Source organism: Bombyx mandarina, chromosome 12, assembly GCF_030267445.1.
Source record: "Bombyx mandarina strain Sakado chromosome 12, ASM3026744v2".
NCBI lineage: Eukaryota > Metazoa > Arthropoda > Insecta > Lepidoptera > Bombycidae > Bombyx > Bombyx mandarina.
In genome coordinates, this window is record NC_143219.1 from 8,494,556 (window position 1) to 8,507,516 (window position 12,961).

A 12,961-nucleotide genomic window follows, 5' to 3' on the forward strand; every position below is an offset into this window, starting at 1 on the left:
GGCTTACCCAGACCTACGCAAAAGTTCTTTTCTCCTCTACAGTCGTATATTAGCAGCTTATTAAATACACCCACATACACCGTTTACTTTTAAACTATACGTAAGAAACTACGTGATTTAAAATCACATTTCAACGCTCATAAATATTCAAAGCAATTACTTTTTGTTTTCATTTACAAATTTTACAAAAAGTGTTTATTTTTCTGGCATTATTACTATTGGAAAATATACTATCCGAAAATGTCATCTTATTTAATTGACAAATTCTTTTACATTAAAATCTTTAAATTTTATGACATAGCAGACATTTATGACAAGGGCAGTAGCAATATTTTTCATATTTATTTGTGATATGTTTGTGATAAAAGAACAAATTTTCGAGTAACTGACAGAGACAATGGAAGCCACCCAAAAAAATACGCGCGCCTCTTATGAAATGAACATAATTTAATTTTATGATTTGAACTTCGAATATATTTAAAATTCGACACATCCTAAAATCATCCCGCAGTAAATAATTGTTTGTCCAATAATTACTAATACATATAACAAATTTCATATCCATACTTATAAATATTTCATGCAAATTACTTTCCTATACATACATTTGTTTAGCGTGGGTGGATACAATTTCAGGATAAGTTACGAAAATCTGTGGGTGTTTCCAATAATTTAAAGACTAAGTATAACATCTTAATTACTATAGCAAATCGTTTCAAAATGTATCTTTCTTTACGTCTTTAAAAGCTATTTTTTAGATATTGGCCCATTGATGATCTTGAATTTAAAACCGAAATTGATTGTAGAAAATGTTAGGGCCATGAATTGGTACGTATAGTCGGATTTTTAATTAGACGAAGCCAGCTGACAGTAGCTAATGTCACTTTGTGAAATAATGTTGCTATATTTAAAGTAATAGTGATGCGTTCAGTTCTCGTTCAATCACATGAATGAATATTGAGTTTGAAGAGTTAATCATTAATTTCAAACTATCAAAGAATATTATTTATATTTTACAATAAAATTGTATTAAAGTGCTCCAATATAAGTTACTAGTAGTATGTAACTACAATCAGTTTTTTTATTTTCATTACCTACCTATAATTGTTATATTTTATACCTCTATAATTTCAACTATATGATGTATTGGAAATAGGACAGTCTTACAAGCTTCCTCGCAATGTTTTTCTTAATGTTTAAAACACTCGGTATTCAGTACAGGTAGATACTATAGGAACATAATATTTCGTCGAAAACCCGTTGGTATGTACAAAGCACGCCTAAAATTCTAACCCCGTACCCGATATCGGCAATTCGGCACACCAACTATTCACTAGACAATCGAGGCAATTTCATTAATTCAGGAGTTTTTTCAATCGTTCACTTTGTCACAACACTATTTTTATTTCATCAAAAACTGACAACACAGTAAACGTCAGTTGACTTCGTCTAATAAAAAATCCGACTATAGTCTGGCAACGTTATAAGATTAAAAACAATAAACTTTTCAACATATTGTCTATTTAATACAAATTTTACAAACATAAATTTTGAGGAAACACGATACATTGTTACCTTGCTACGAGAATAACATATTGAACACATAATAATTGAATATACCTTGATCATGGGTTTTTAATATCACAAAATTAAGCTTCACGAAATTCATTACTAATTATTTATTTTAGTTACTAGTTTTAACGGTAATTAACGGTAATACTATCCCGTGGTTTCTGAATTAAAAATGAATGTGAATCGAGATCGAATCGAGAGCACGGGGTTAAAGCGGGGTTGTTCAATGAATGGGCGGGTGGCGCAGTCGCTCACGCTCCGCCGAGCGCGCGAACGTCGTCAGTGGATCTCGGGTTGCACCCTCAACAAGTGGGGAGCAACTTAACTGCCGCGACGCGAAAAAAAAAATCGTAACTGCAAATTAAATACGATACTTAGTGCTGAGAGCAACTAAACTGCCGCGACGCGAAAAAAAAAACTGCAAATTAAATTCGATATTCGATATTCGAAAAGTGAAGTAATTTAACTTAATCTCGATGTTCTGTTACTATTTGGGGTGGGCTCTTAAAGTTTTATTTAAAACATCATTATTCGTTATTCTACCTAAGCATTGAAAACTTGTCTTAGAAAAAAAAAACCTAACTTAATTTAATTTTGTGATAAAGTATAGCTTAGATTAGATAATGGTTGGAAACGATATAATTTAATAATCACTACATAGTATAAAACAAAGTCGCTTTCACAGTCCCTATATCCCTACGTAGGTATGCTTAAATCTTTAAAACTACGCAACGGATTTTGATGCGGTTTTTTTTAATAGATAGAGTGATTAAAGAGGAAGGTTTATATGTATAATGACATCCATTAAATAATTGAGAAATCAATAATAAATTACAGTTTCCGAAGCGAAGCGAGGGCGGGTCGCTATAATTTAATAAATCATTAATTTCCTGTTATTTTTTATAGAATCCAAAAATTAAAAAAAATCCGAACATCCTTTTGATTAAAATATAGTATTACGTTAATAAACCCTAAATTCTAAATGTATATTTATCTAATTATAATAATAACTAATCCTTTACAATCCACTAATTCTACGGTCCTATAGCTTAGTCGGTATACCTATACACGCATTTTGTGTAATGTAAGTATACAAATCCTTAATATTCTAGTCACACGAACAATAAGAGCGAGCTGAGAGGCCCCTTGTCTTCAAAGTATCAATAATTTAAGCAGCAGAATATTTTAAAACGAGACTAACTGTTCTATATCTGTAGCATCCGTTTGCAGAGAGCCCCGTTGACCCAGAAAGTAAAAGAAATACTGCGCTAGAAACGTGAAATACTAGTGAACTTTCAAATAAATCTAAATTGAACTTACCCAAAAATGATGACGTCATTAACGCACTCAAAATATTTCTGACTAATTTAAATTGATTATCTACTATTTGGAAGCATATGTGTATTCTATTTTATAACTAGAAGTTTCTTTTGTACACTAAGATTTTAAATAAATTCGACAAAGTGTAACTACAAACTATCTTCTTGACTCTCTTGTTTGTTTGAGGATTATTAAAATAGTTTATTTACAATATTCTATATTGTCATAAAACTTTGATACTTTAGACAATTAAAAAGTCCATAGGTACATTAAGTCTGTTTTGATTGTTAGTTTCATAAAACTCATATGACTCGGTGAAGTTAATATTATGAGAAACAAACTACAAGTATATGTAGCAATGTAAACGTTATAAACTAAAGTACTAAGGGTAGAATTGTGGAATAGAATAGTTAGAAGAATTGCTGGTTTTTTAGTAATGGAAGACGGCAGCGGTGAGATTTGCAAACTGCCCGACTTAGCCTAGCCTTATATCTTAAGGGCAGCTGTTTCGCGAAAGCGTCTTCCACTGGATTAGAATCGCGACCAGCTGAAAAAGTCCATTGAGAAACTCGGCGAACTAATATTGTATGTATATTAAAGGTCACGTATCACGGTGCTGCGACGGCTAACTCTGCCGTGACTATAGCAAAATGAAACGCCTTCTATGATATAGTACATTCATGGTAGTATGCCAAAACTTTCTCTAGGGAGCCTACTGTACAAAGTTTTAACTCAATCTACAAAAGTGACAGAACACGAACAAACCTGCAATTATTAATTTAGTGCGACTAAGGCGACAGTTTTATATTATTTTAAAATAAATAAACACTGTTACACATATCACTGGATAGATTGAAGTAATGGAGCTAATAACATAAGTTACAAAAAGATTAATTCTTCGCTAAAGGGGAAAACAATTCGAGTAACAATAAAATCGTGCCAATAGATACGTAAGTGGCTGTTAAAGAAGCTTAATTAAACGACGTCGAATGGAAAAAAACAAAGCGCGGTCATCCACACAGCCCGGGCAGACGCTAACGAACCTAGCTTCAGCAAAACGAACGAAAAGCCTCCCTACACCAATTACTTTCCAACTATACATCAATAGTTTAAAACAAAAACACTGGACATTTATATTTAGAGTGTTCAGTGGAGCGAGAATCGCACAGGATTTTTATATCTTTATATTAATACGTGAAGCAAAAACATCGTACCCCTTTTTACGAAAATTGCGCGGACGGAGTAGTATGAAATTTCTCACACTTATATTATATATTATATATGTCGGCACACGTCAGGGATGGCTGAGCGGTAGCTTTCGTCATCACTCGTATTCGATTGAACTCAGTTTAGTCAATAAAACTTTTCAATAATAATTATTGAAACTCAACACACACAACTTTCACAATGACAGGATAAACCGACAGTTTCGTTGCACATACCGACAGACCGACTGACTGACTGACTGACCGTCAGAGACTCACTGCTGAGACGGACGGAATCACTGTCTGACACGAATGCCACGACTCTGTCCACGTACCGCCATTTTATAACTGTGGCGTTACGGAGTCTACCCTTCATTTTGTGATATTTATCAAAACAACATTTCATCATTTAAAATAATAATCAAAACCACCGTCTTAATATTACTAAAAGTCGTCAACCACGACACGGCCATTCTGTCACTTTGACGTTTGTGTATCGTTGATATTCCGAACTATTGACCCGAATGCGACACGGCCATCCTGTGTTACACACGTCCTCGTGTGTTAATCTGAAACAAAAGCCAATACCGCACAGTATCATTCACGCTCGGCCATATCTGACCACTCTACTAAACTAAAAGTCTTGTGTCATCACAAATTCTATAACGACATTGAAAGATTACACAAACGAAAATAAGTGATTTACTACTGCTGCAAGTTCTCCCCGTACAATTCATGTACACAGTAACTAAGTCATCCCTGTGACTACAAGTGTTCAATGATAGTCATCCCTGTGACTACAAGTGTTCAATGATAGTCATCCCTGTGACTACAAGTGTTCAATGATAGTCATCCCTGTGACTACAAGTGTTCAATGATAGTCATCCCTGTGACTACAAGTGTTCAATGATAGTCATCCCTGTGACTACAAGTGTTCAAAGTGTTCAATGATAGTCATCCCTGTAACTACAAGTGTTCAAAGTGTTCAATGATAGTCATCCCTGTAACTACAAGTGTTCAATGATAGTCATCCCTGTGACTCACATATCAACAGTCATCCCTGTGACTCTAATCAACAGTCATCCCTGTGACTCTAATCAACAGTCCTTTTATGAGAACCATCGCATATAGATTTCTCGACAAGAGAACATTCGGCACCAAAATCCAAATAAAAATAATACGACTCACCAGATTGTTCTCATTTACCAAAAATACTCGATATTACACAGCTACCGGCATGTCGCTCCGCTCGGCCGGTGAATAGTTGACCCATCGAGCACCGACAGACGGCGCTTGCGTCCCATATCTCGTACTGGCTGCAGCAATCACGTGTCGATTAGGACACGGTCTTCCTGACTGTACACGTCCTCGTGTGATGGTTAACCCACGAGAACGTCGCCGCGCTGTGACGCCGGCAGCGCGCGATCGCAGTCAGAGTTATTCAAGGATACCTCACAGTCTCCTACGAGGCGCGGCGCGCCTTAGCGCAAGTGCAGCCGGAGCGCGGGGGCTCCAATCTCGGTAGTCCGTGCTGGAGCCGTGGTCTCGTCGTTTGGCGGACCCGTCGGCCGGCCTCCGTACCGTTGAGGCGATCTGCCCGGTTCTCGCAGACTGGGTAGGCTGCGACCGCGGAAGACTCACCTCCGGCTACCTGTGCAGACTCACAAGACATTTTACCACCACGCAAACTTTTTACCACAGCAAATCTTACCAGCCACCACGCAAACTACAATTTTACGGGTTCCACTTCTACTACACGATGTTACTCCCACACTGCGGAAGCCAACCGCAAACACTTGTCAAGCACGCACAAGCACGCACTTCACCAGAAAAACTTGCATCCGCCAGCGGGACCCGAACACCGCCGCGTCGCCAGACACGAACGCACCGGACGTCTTATCTTACAGGTCACGACGACTTCAGATGTGTCAACTTTTCTTCCCCACGGAAACTTGCTTGCTTTCTTGTTTGCTTGCTTGTTGGAGCCCGAAGTCATCGAACGTGTAATGTTATTGGTATTGAATCTAGTAGATTCTAAAATTTCAGCGACAATTCACAGTCTCATGTCCTGGTTTACTGCACTAGTGCCATGTAACTCTAGCAGAAGTCAGCCGCTTAAAATAATTCTTGTCGGAACTACCCACTCGTCATGACAGATCCATTATTGCGATCGAAGTTTCACCTGAGACTTGCACTTGCCTTAATTTCTTGCAATAGCTTTTTACGTGTCGTATTTCCGCTAGTAAACGCCATGTGATAAGTCGACAGTCAACTGGGCAACATGAGCCAGAACGTAAGATGTGACGATTTCTTCGTGGCTCAGATCTTCCATCGAGGTAGCAGACGTTATGACACGACTTACGTATGCTGCATTCACGCTCTTGTGGCGTACCACTACTAGTATTCTGATCTGCATCATGTTTTTTGCTGTACTTCGAACATGTTCAAACACGTCACGCCAGTGAGAGTAGAGTCCTGATCCCACTTCTGATGTCGGCACACGTCAGGGATGGCTGAGCGGTAGCTTTCGTCATCACTCGTATTCGATTGAACTCAGTTTAGTCAATAAAACTTTTCAATAATAATTATTGAAACTCAACACACACAACTTTCACAATGACAGGATAAACCGACAGTTTCGTTGCACATACCGACAGACCGACTGACTGACTGACTGACCGTCAGAGACTCACTGCTGAGACGGACGGAATCACTGTCTGACACGAATGCCACGACTCTGTCCACGTACCGCCATTTTATAACTGTGGCGTTACGGAGTCTACCCTTCATTTTGTGATATTTATCAAAACAACATTTCATCATTTAAAATAATAATCAAAACCACCGTCTTAATATTACTAAAAGTCGTCAACCACGACACGGCCATTCTGTCACTTTGACGTTTGTGTATCGTTGATATTCCGAACTATTGACCCGGATGCGACATATATATATCATAAAGAGGAAAGATTTGTTTGTTTGTTTGTTTCGAATAGGCTCCGAAACTACTGGACCGATTTGAAAAATTATTTTTCCATTGGAAGCCGACATTGTCCCTGATGAACATAGGCTACTTTTTTAATATTTTTTTTGGTTTCATTTGTGTTTTAATGTTTGCGAAGCGAAGCGAGGGCGGGTCGCTAGTAGAGAATATAGAGAAGGAGTGCAAAATGTATTTTTTTTTTTAAATTATGAATAAAAAATACATTAAACCAATAAAAAAACATTACACACACTACCATGTATTTGACACACACACGCATGCATACTATTTGTTTATTGTCAAACTTATCTTATTGCTTATAATCTGTGGTCAAATTGAGAGTACCTTAAATATTGTTTGTCTTCATTAATATTTGTCTAAAGTGTAGTTGGCGAAGTCTGTGATTATATAAGTATAAGAATCGTTGACAATAGAATCATAATAGTGTACAAACTTATAATTTCAATTAATTATAATCGAATTTCGACTACCGGGGGAGGACTATTGATAGCTATTTTGAGTCGATGCCCATTGCGTACCTATATAATTTCCTATATGGGGCAGCCAGCCAACTGATCAGGCACCATAAATAATTATTTTTTGTACGAAAGGATTTTAAAAATAATAGATTAATTTATCATAAAATTAAGTAAGACCTCGTAAAAATGGAGTTCATTTACAATATATCTGAAGTGTATCTTCATTATTTTTGTTTTTTTTTAGAACGTGCAATAAGTATTTTCGGATATTTTCGTGCCACCTCCATCGAAGTCTATTATCTATATATTAATATGTGAAGCAAAAGCTTTGTACCCTTTTTACAAAAATTGCGCGGACGGAGGAGTATGAAATTTTCCACCCTTATAGAGAATATAGAGAAGAAGTGCAGAATGCTAATATTTTCTAACAATTATGGATTAAAAATACATTAAATCAATAAAGAAAACATTACACACGCTACCATGTATTTGACACATACACATAAACTCTTTGTTTATTATTAAACTTTTGTTATTGCTTAAAGTCTGTAGTCAAATTGAGAATAGGCTAGTATTGTTTATCTTTAATATTACGAGTAGTCTATAGTGTAGTCTTGGTGAAATCTGTAATCGAATTTCGACTACTGCGGGACCACTAGTACAAGTTAATCTTTTAACCACTCCCGCTACACATGACACCGAAAGCGCGATTGAACATCGCTCTTACTAAAATGACATCAAATTACTTGTCAAGGGCAAGTACGACGCGGTTTTCTCGGTGCGACACCGTGAGTTGGTTTAGTGGAATTGCACGCCAACGCTCTTACAGTAAATTCTGTTTAAGCTGTCACAGCTATATCAGCACCCACCTTATACTTGTGAAGGTTCGTGACGTCGTACGTGTACCCATTACCACGTAGAACGTGAAATACGACATAAATGTACAAGTTACGAGTTAGCTCGTTTCTGCAGCCCATTTAATGCGCACCCCGGTCCCGATAAATTGAAATTGGTACTTTTATCATCACGCTCAACTCTGATTGTGTTTTTATTTGATCTCACATAGTATGCGATCTTGAAATTTTATATCCAATTTCATCCGTCACGGAATTGAGAAGTTTAATTGGCGAGTTTCTATTACACTTCAGCTAGGTTGTAAGATAACTGTCAGAAGTTGTGTTTAACTTGCCTTTGGGCAGAGGAGCATGCTTCGCGACAATCAGTGGCCATGGACATCGGCAATGCCAGTGACAGTGCTGAGTCGCTGCCAGCCGCTTTTAACCATTATTCTTTTTTTTAAACTATCCGCTGCTATGTTTTGTTTACTTACTTTTTACAACAACAAAAAAACATTGAATTAGTCATACCAAGAAAATTTGAAAGCTGAGATTAGTTTCAATCTCATTCGGAGGTCCCGCAGTTCGTACGTGCGCGACATAGAAAATCGCAAGTTCCAGGTAGGTACGTAGGTATAACGATACAACAATGTTTTTAGTTTGTTGAATGTTGTAATATGTACATAAGCACCACAGATTAAGTTCATAAAGAGATAGCAGCTTGTTTCGATTGGCGATTTCTTGTATTAGCTTAGCGTTAGCTACCAATCAGTTTTTTACTGGTGGTAGGACCTCTAGTGAGTCCGCGCGAATAGGTACCACCACCCTGCCTATTTCTGCCGTGAAGCAGTAATGCGTTTCGGTTTGAAGGGTGGGGCAGCCGTTGTAACTATACTTGAGACTTTAGAACTTGTATCTCAAGATGGGTGGCGCATTTACGTTGTGGATGTCTATGAGCTCCAGTAACCACTTAACACCAGGTGGGCTGTGAGCTCGTCCACCCATCTAAGCAAAAAAAAAAAAATGTCGCCATATTATTTCCAGAAAAATAATAATGTAACATCGGCTGGCTATGAAATTAAAACATTTTCCAATCATTTCACACAATTAAATTAATTGTTTACGTAACTTTAGAAATCTTATTGTAACGTCGAAATGATTTCCTGAATGAATAAGGCGCATCGAATTGGATTTCTTTTTTTGACTCAAATCTAATTTTGAATATCCACGTTAATTTGTATTCAGAGTTTGCTTGTATGTTTTGATGGAATCAGTAAAGGTTCCCCAAACTTTTGTGTACGTACCTTTAAGTTTTGGGATTGAATTAGAAAAACGTTTGATGTTCAGAACTTTCTCTGTGTTAGTTAGTTATTAATAAAAACCGAGACTGATTCTATCTTACTTCTATTACGAAATAACTAGTTTCTATAACTAGATAAAAATGTAAGGACCATCAAGGTATGTGAGCTATTTCAAACCTATGGTTCAATTTATTTTTCTTTTACTTACATACACATATAGAAATACCTATAACAACATTAAGGTTTTCTTAGTTATTAAGTAGCTTTGGTAGATGAGTTGACGGGCTATTTGATGTTACCGCCAGCCGTAGCCTCGCATAGTGTTTTTCGCATATCTGAGCAAGTGAGCAAGGCCAGCTACTCCCATTTAATTCCATAGATAACCATTCGGATTATCGATGATCTCGAATTTACAGATCACTTGGAACCTCTGAGTCTACGCAGTGTATCCTATTATCTGTGTTTCGTCCTGTATATGTCTATGAATATTTTTGAAAGAATTATTAATTGTTTGGGATGATTCCGTCATCTTCAGTTTACCTCCCGTCATCAGAGCAAAGTTCGTCCTTTTTGCAACATACGTTTTCAGAAATCATATCTGGCCAGCACCACGCGCACTGTATCTATACTAATATTATAAAGGGGAAAGATTTGTTTGTTTGTTTGTATTGAATAGGCTCCGAAACTACTGAGCTGATTTAAAAAATTCTTTCACTGTTGGAAAGCTACGCTATCCCCGGGTGACATAGGCTATATTTATTATATTTTCAAAAAAATTACGGATCCTTACTTGAAACTCCAATAATGTAATCCAATGTGTAAAAAAATTACCTAAAATTCTTTACATCGCGTGCGCTACTTCCAAAGCGAAGCCGGGGCGGGCCGGCTAGTCTGGAATAAAGTCCCTTATGATGTTTCGCATACGTTGCACTTGTCCTCCTTCAAAGGTGACTTAAAAGGTGGCCTAATCTATGATGATATCGCTGTGAGCGTTACTGACATCCATGAGCAAATATGATCACTCACCATCAAGTGGTGAATCAATGCCTTGGTTGTTGTACCCTAGAAACCGAAATCAAAATCGCTTCTTGCCACAAACAAGCCAGATGCTAAAATCCAACCGTGCGGGCTTTTTTAATTAATGAGTTTCATATTAAAAAACTATAACTTGCTTCGAGTCTTTTTACGTAATTTTATTTAAGTCAGTTTATGTACTTAACACAATTAATTCTAATTTTCTAATTTCGTGTGATAACATTACACACATGAACTCAATTTAAAAAATAAATATTAATAGTCTACAATAATATATAGCCTGTCTCCAATAATATTTTTCACAACGAATCCATTTTAATTTACTCTAGTGAAACCCGGTCACGTTCCGCTCCCACTGTCATTAACTGTATGAAAAACTTCGATTCCTTGAAACTACTCGCTCGCCATCTTACGTCGGTGGTACTATCACAGAAACCGGCTCTGGTGTGTCAAAAACAACGGCTTAGAAACACATAGAAGTGAAACATAGTATATACAGACTTTGATTTTATTTACATAATAATATATGGATAAAAGATATAAGAATGACAATAATAATATCGAATGTTCCACATCCAACTGGCCCATGCCAACAATAATACTTTCTACCATCTTTGTGTATTAAGTGTTTATCCCTATGTTTATCGTGTTTAACTATTACTTTTATGATATGGTCCTGTTTATTGTTTAAATATTGGCTAAATTTCATAATTTGTGTTTTGTAAAACATTTCTATGTTTGTAAGTCCTCTGCCTCCTTTTTCTGTAGGTAAATATTATAATCTTTCAATATTTTAGATTTTATTCATAGTAAGTAGCTTCCTTGTCTTGATATCTATTTTATTTAAATCGCTAGTTTTGTAGTTTGTTATTTCCAATGGGTATAGAAGAATATATATCTGGCGACTATAGTCTACGACTGGCGAAAACTGCGCAAAATACTACATTATTATTATAATATCTACTTCAGGTATTCAAGAGCGCACAAGTAAATTTGTTGTAAAAAGAATCTTCTTAAAATGTAAACAACTTGTTCTTCAATTATTTTTACCAAACACAATTTTCGTAACTCATCATTCACGCTCATAATACAACGCCTAATCTCTATTACTGGAAGGTATGCCGCAGATTACGAAGTCAACTAATTTTAATTCCAAATGACAAATAACATGATGCCCCGTTCTTATAGTCACTACGCAACATTCGTTGGGGCTTCGACAAAGTTTTATTAGCTTTCGGCAACTTCGACCGACTAAATTCTAGTGGGTAGTTACCATTCCCGGTTGTGTTTTGTTTGTGAGTTTGCGTTATGTTTCACGATATGCGAGTTTCGTGAGGTAGGTAGGCAGCTACAAGTTATGTTTCGCGCGTTCACATTCACCAGTACAGCCGGAAACTGTCATCTAATGTGACATGTGCCGGTGCCAGTCGTGCGCTGGATATTGTTAAAGTCTGTTTCATTTATGTGAAGGAATTAGTGTAGGTACCTAATTTAATACATTTTTAAAATTTATTTTTGTAGTAGACGTACATGTTGGCCGATAAATCTTCTAAAATTAGGAACATTCGTTTGAAACACGAAATGCCTATAATATAATTCATACCTTTTTTTTTATTGCTTAGATGAGTAGACGAGCTCACAGCCCACTTAGTGTTAAGTGGTTACTGGAGCCCATAGACATCCACAACGTAAATGCGCCACCTACCTTGAGATATAAGTTCAAAGGTCTCAAGTATAGTTACAACGGCTGCCCCACTCTTCAAACCGAAACGCATTACGGCTTTACGGCAGAAATAGGCAGGGTGGTGGTACCCACCCGTGCGGACTCACAAGAGTAAATAACACAATATTATTGGTTCACTTCAAACATTCTTGTGGCCATGTACATTTTATCTTAACATTATGAAATACGGCTTAGCATTAGTAGCAGAAGACGATGACTAAAAGAACTGCTTCTATTTAGCACAAATACTAAGAACAAGGAGTAGAAATATTTTTCTACTCCTTGTTCTACTCCTAGGGCCTAGGGACGACCACTGTTTGGAATATTAGCTTCCTCTATGGTTTGCTACAACGACGACGAACGATTCCAGTGTCTCTGGTCCACCTTGTAGGGGCCTAACCTGACTCCGCCCCCTGGTTCTTCGTCGCCACTCAAGAGCCCCACCACGGAATCATTGGATCTCCTCATTTGTGATTCGATTACACACATAAACCCTAAATATATTCC

At 37.0% G+C, this 12,961-nt stretch overlaps 1 protein-coding gene across 2 annotated transcripts in view; it reads left to right on the plus strand.

Annotated features, from left to right (window-relative positions):
- The first annotated feature begins 1,833 nt into the window (after positions 1 to 1,833).
- LOC114248663 (uncharacterized) overlaps positions 1,834 to 12,961 on the plus strand; it is a 104,524-nt gene continuing 93,396 nt past the window's right edge. Inside the window, exon 1 of one of the 2 annotated variants that reach the window (XM_089731661.1) lies at positions 1,834 to 2,068. The gene's annotated coding sequence lies outside the window, so the exon portion shown is untranslated. The remainder of the gene's footprint in view (positions 2,069 to 12,961) is intronic. The other variant, XM_089731663.1, reaches the window with a different exon arrangement.